The sequence below is a fragment of the Hibiscus syriacus genome, unplaced genomic scaffold, assembly GCF_006381635.1.
Source record: "Hibiscus syriacus cultivar Baekdansim isolate YM2019G1 unplaced genomic scaffold, ASM638163v2 tig00111410_pilon, whole genome shotgun sequence".
In the NCBI taxonomy this organism is placed as follows: domain Eukaryota; kingdom Viridiplantae; phylum Streptophyta; class Magnoliopsida; order Malvales; family Malvaceae; genus Hibiscus; species Hibiscus syriacus.
In genome coordinates, this window is record NW_024063087.1 from 851,319 (window position 1) to 857,509 (window position 6,191).

Genomic DNA, 6,191 nt, shown 5'->3' on the forward strand with positions numbered 1-6,191 from the left:
GATTGTAAAGTAATTTATGTTTTAAATACTCTCATTTGATAATGAACATTCAATCACACTTATAGTCTTCGGTGTTCGAACTCATAACCTTTAAGAATAATAACAATTTCTTTAATCACTGAGATAAGTTAATTCGTGCTCTAGAGATTTCATTTGCTCCTTATAAATACATCATTTTTTGTTGATTGGAAGTTACCAAATCAAAATTCGTCACCCTTTCAGTGATTAATCCGATTGAAGAAAAAAATGTGGGGCAAAGTTGTTGGTTTCTTCCGTTGCTTTGTGGCAGTCACTTCAGCCATTGTTGCGATCGTAGTATTAGTTATGGCATTAATGGTATAATATATTGTAATGATCTTTAATCCATATGGAATAAAAAAATTTTTGCTTTTCTTCTATTCATTTTCCCATTTTAATACTGCAAATATTTTAATCATTAGTTTTATTTAATATCTATATCATCTCATTTGCTTTTTTTTTTTCTTACGAAAATATTAGGGGGTGGGGGTTGGGGCAGTGCATCTTATACAGGTAGATCCATCCCTAATACGATCAATAGATTGTAATGCCTCACCCAAAAAAAATCGTATAATCAATCATTTCTTTACTAACTCTTCAAATCCATCTCTTCGATCCATCTCTGAATTCACTGGTCATGCAAAAACGAACTGATAGCTATCCCCCAATATCCATTTTTAACCAGTTCGTAATGCCCCTCGTGTCTTCGTAATAGCCGGTCAAATTGATGGGGTATACGGTTTCGTGTTATTATAGGATGAACATATAAAATTTTAAGGAGACGAATTTATAAAATTCTAGTGAGTAAAAACATATTATCATAATATAATTTATATATCAAATTAAAACAAAATATTATGATAATAGTCCATGGATTCATCTCCCATGTCGCTGGAGTGTTATCTCAAAGATTGTTCGAAAGAATGGATATTCATGGAATATATTAAGTAATAAAATTTACTATGTATGATAAGATATATATTATGCAAAAAAATTATATTCTCTCTAATTACTTCTCTAATTATTTACTGTGCAACACTTGACTACGCTGAACTTTCTAATACACTTTTCCCTTTTTCCGCTTTAATTCTACCGAGGACACTAGGACCGGATTAACATTTAGGGTAGTTTGGTTCATGGAATAAAATTATATTTGGAAATAAGATTATCAGAATATTGTATTACTTGACTGTTGACACATTACTGGGAATGTTATATTACCTTGTTTGGTTTGTTTGACAGGAATATAAGATTACATTATTTAATTGAATGAATATAAGATTACTATAATGTATATTTTTTCAAATTGTCCGTGTGATATATTTAAAAAAAAATTAAATTTTTAATATTAAAATAAAATATTTATATAAAAATATAAAAAATATATTATTTCATTATTTATAATTTATATATCTTTATTTATAAAATCTGAATTCATAAAATTTATTACAAAGTTTAAAAGAATAAAAGAAATAATAATTTTGAAATTATCCAATTATTTTAGGGGCAATTTGTCTCAAACCATAATTGTTAAATACCAAAGATGGATGAGGGAATAGGATTCTAGGAATCCAAGCAAAAAAAACATGTTGGTAATAGCTCTATTCTTAGAGAGAATGCTTTTGAACCGAACAAACGTTTGTGATTTCAGAAAAGATTATTATCCCTTAATCTAAACACCCCTTAGAGAATTAGAGTCAAGTTATTTCATTATATTTTCATGAAAAAAAAAACATTATTCATATCTATTATTTTGAAATGTGGTATAAGACGGTTTAAAATAACATGTTTTGGGATCACTTTATTATTTAATTTTATAATTTTTTAACATCGTGTCATTTTTGTTCATATTTAAAAAAAAAAGTAATTTAGCTTTTAATATTTTATTTTTGTTCAAATCCATATTTTTAGATAAAAACAATTAGTCGACATGGTAATTTAAATGTGTTTAACTACTGACATGACATATGTCACGTCATAATTTTGTTGTTAAATCGAATGTCACGTCATAATTTTTGTTGATATGATAATGTTATGTTAACAATTAAACACATGTAAAAATATCACGTTAATAATAAATTTGACAGTTAGGCAACTACTCATTTTTGTTAAAAATAGATGATTTTGACTGAAATTGAAATGAGGGCTAACGTGCTTTAAAAAAATAAAGTGACTATTCATACGAATATTAAGGGTTGATTTTGACATTATACATTTTCAAAATATGTTATAAATAAGTATATATAAATAAATAAAATTAATTCGTGTAGGCAAGAACCTAAATATCTAAATTTAAGCATCATGAGTTTTAAGTTGATATAATATTTAACTTTTGGAGTATACTCAATAATGGGGAAATAAATAAAATTAATTCGTGTAGGTAAGAAACTAAATATATAATTTTATGCATTATGAGTTTTAAGTTGATATTATTTATTTAGAGAAATAAAATTAATTTGTGTAGATAAAAACTTAAATATCTAATTTTATGCATTATGAGTTTTATGCTAATTTAAGATTAAAGTTTTGGAATCTACTCATACGGATGGGCATGAGTTGGGTAGGGTCGGATTTTCGATTAACCCAACCCGATTCAAAAATTATACATCCTCCACATGAACCCGACCGATCCGAAAAATATACACCCTCCACTCGACCCGACTTTTTGAGATAAAATTCGAACCCGATCCGACCCGAGTCGAAATAATATATTTATTAAAAAAATATACTATTTTTATTTAATAAAAATAGAGATTTAATTGAAAAATAATATAGAGAGGGGCATTATTGTAATTATCCATAAATATAAAGGTAAAATTATATGTTTTTCTCGGTTCGGATCGGGTATTTTTCACCTTAAACCGAACCCGATTTGACCCGACCCAAACACATACTCTAAAAATCCCATCCCGACCCAAACCCGATTTTTTTTTTAAAAAATCCAACCCTATCGAATCGAATCGGCTCAAAACCATTTGAATTAGGGTACCATGCCCATCCCTATATACTCAACAAAGGAACAAGAAATGAATTATGTTATTTTTTTAATTGAATTAGATGAACTTGGTAAAGCATTAATACATTATTTTTTGTCGATTGAAATTCCCAAAACAATGGAGGGTTAGTGCTGAGTGAATGAATGAGAGTGGGAAACCTCAAAAGTCACTTCGTATTTAATTCCAGAGATTGATTTTATTCCTTATAAATACACCCTTCTTGTTCTTCTGAACTTCTCAGATCAAAACTCAGTGAAGAAAAATGCGGGGTTTCTTTTTTGCTATAGTAAATTGTATTATGGCAGTCATTGCAGCAGTTTCAGAGATTCATGGTTTCGCTTCTCACTTTACTTAATCAGAAATGAAGAAGAGGAAGACACAGTAGAATTTGTTATGTTTTCACATATGAACTATCATTATGAAATATGATCCTTATTTGTTATCCTATAAATGAAATAGTTTTTATTTCTTCTTCTCCTTTCTATTATAATCATTTGTGTTTACGTTATTTTACATTTTTGAAGATTAATGATATATTAAAAGATTATCTTAATCAAAGTTATATTCTCACTTTCAAAAGGGAATTAGAAATTGAGTTTTAACTATTAAGGAAAGTAATTTTATGTCACCACTCAACAAAAACAAAGGAGAAGTAGAAGAAGATGTGTATTTGTTTTTAATTTTTTAATTGTGATGTAACACTTCTGTTAAAGGGTTAACATGAGTTAATGATTGAACGACTAAAACCGAACGGATCAATAATGCAAAGGATTAAAACCATTCCTTTTTTGAATTGGTGATAAAAATCGGTTAGATTGAAAACGTAAGGAGCATTTGTAAATTACCCATATTATTTTTTCAGTCTTAGGAGCAATCTAATATGTGCATTTGCGTCTAAACACGCTGTGGTTGTGTGGCTTGCTATTCTCAATAGGCTTTCAATCAAGGACCGCGTTGGAAGTCGACGGCCAATGTGTTTTATATGGCACATCGACGGAGTCTAGAAATCATATATTTTTTTTCAATTGCTCTTTTAGTTGGTGTTTGGAATCTTATTCTTAACCTATGAAATCTTGAAAGCTCGGTGTTCTCATGGGATCATAAATTGGAATGGGCAGTCACTTGTCTCAAGGGTAAATCTTTATTGTTATTTTAATTAAATATCTTTCATCTATTGCATTGGGAGGAAAGAAATAAATGGATTTTTGGCAGCTCTTCCAAAGAAGTAGAGGATGTTTTAGTTGTTATAAAAGAGATTGTTCAACGCAAGCTGTATGAGATAAAATTTGATAGATTAGATGTTGTAAATTTAAATTTACATATCAATTGAGGTTATTTGATTGAGTATTGTTTTTTAGATACGTTTGTAGCATCTTGTTATTCTTTTTCTTTATTAAGTATGATTACAAAGTATTTTAAATTTTCTTAATCATTTGATAATGAACGTTCAATTATCCTTGCAGTCTCTGGTGTCCAACCTATTACTTCCAGGAACAATAACAATTCCTTTAATCATGTGATAATTGATTCGTGCAGTAGCTTGTTATTCTTCATCGGATATAATATATTTATATGGTGACTTTCAAACCTTTAAAATCCAAAACAAAACGAATATAAAATGTTTAACTCTAAAACAATAATCATAAAAAAAAAACCCGAAATACAAAAGAAAATTTGATCCACTAAGGTCAAAACTTAGTAATATTAATTATATGGTCAAACTTTTTTTTTTTTTGAAAAGATGGTCAAACTTTTAAATACTCAGATATCCGGGTTCTCAAATTGTTTGATTTTAACTATTTCCGAGAGTAAAAAAATCCATGGATATGTCGAGAAATATCCATACAAAAAATTAGAATATATATATATATATATATAGATATATATATATATATATATAGATATAGATCTATAACATCTGCTACGCTTTACAAGAGGAAACTGTGTTGCTGGTGCGAAAATGGAAGCCCAATGGAGAGCTCAAGGTTGAGACGTTGCTGGGAAACTTTCTCATCACTACTTACTCCACCGCTGCTGCTGTTGAATCTTGCTTTCCATTAACCTTCATCATGGCGTCAATGACTGTTTCGTTCTTCTAATCGGAGTTCACTATTGTTGTCATTGAAGCTGCCATTACTGCTGTTGATGACATTATTGCTTAACGTTTTGCTCTTGGTGCAGTAGTGACCGTGGAGGAAGAAAGTGAAGAATTGAGTGGACGGTGCGTTTGAGGATCGATCCCTCGGCTGTAAAGCTTTCTTTTGATGTGAGTGTTCCAGTAGTTCTTGATCTCATTATCAGTTCTCCCTGGCAACCTTGCAGCAATTAAAGACCACCTGAAACAATAAAATGGAAAATGTGCATCATTAGTATTTATACATATGGACCACTATTTTGTTGAGTCCGTGACTATTAGAAGTTACAAATAGATCTCTCGACTAGAAGATGTTGCTTTTGTTGAGTACTCTGACTATAAATGTTTCAAAATATCACCCATAATTCATATATTCAAATTCATATATTTCAATTCATCTTTTTTTTGTTAAAAATTGGAGACCATCTAAACTGAATGTTAATTTTAACTGAAAATACGATAAATCTGATCACATACTATTTGAGTTATATTTTGTGGATTGTCTCTCTGTTTACATTATGTCGTCGAGTCAGTATTTGAAAGCAACGACGATGCCAAATAATATCATAAAAATATGATTTTATCATATCTCAATCAGCAAATTAATATCCAACTTAAACGACTATCAATTTTCTAAGGAAAATTGACAAATTTAAAACAGGATAGTCGGATAACCATTTGTAACTTTTAATAATTAGAGACTGAACAAATTAATATCTTATGATCGGGTACGATTTGTTGTACTTTCCCATACATATAGTACATATTAAACTTTGAAAATGATATATACTTGTTTCCGAGTAAACTGTGAATTGATGATGAGTTCATCTTCTTCGTCTGTGAAGTTCCCTCTCTTGGATCAGGCCTCAGGTAGTTTATCCATCTAAGCCTACAACTCTTCCCACATCGAAGCAAACTGCAAATATATATATATATATAAACAAACCCTAAACCAGATGATAATGGTGATAAAGAAAGAGAGAAAGAAGAGAGACCAGCAGCTTTGGGAGATCTCCAACAGCCTTCACCATGGAGTTTGATGT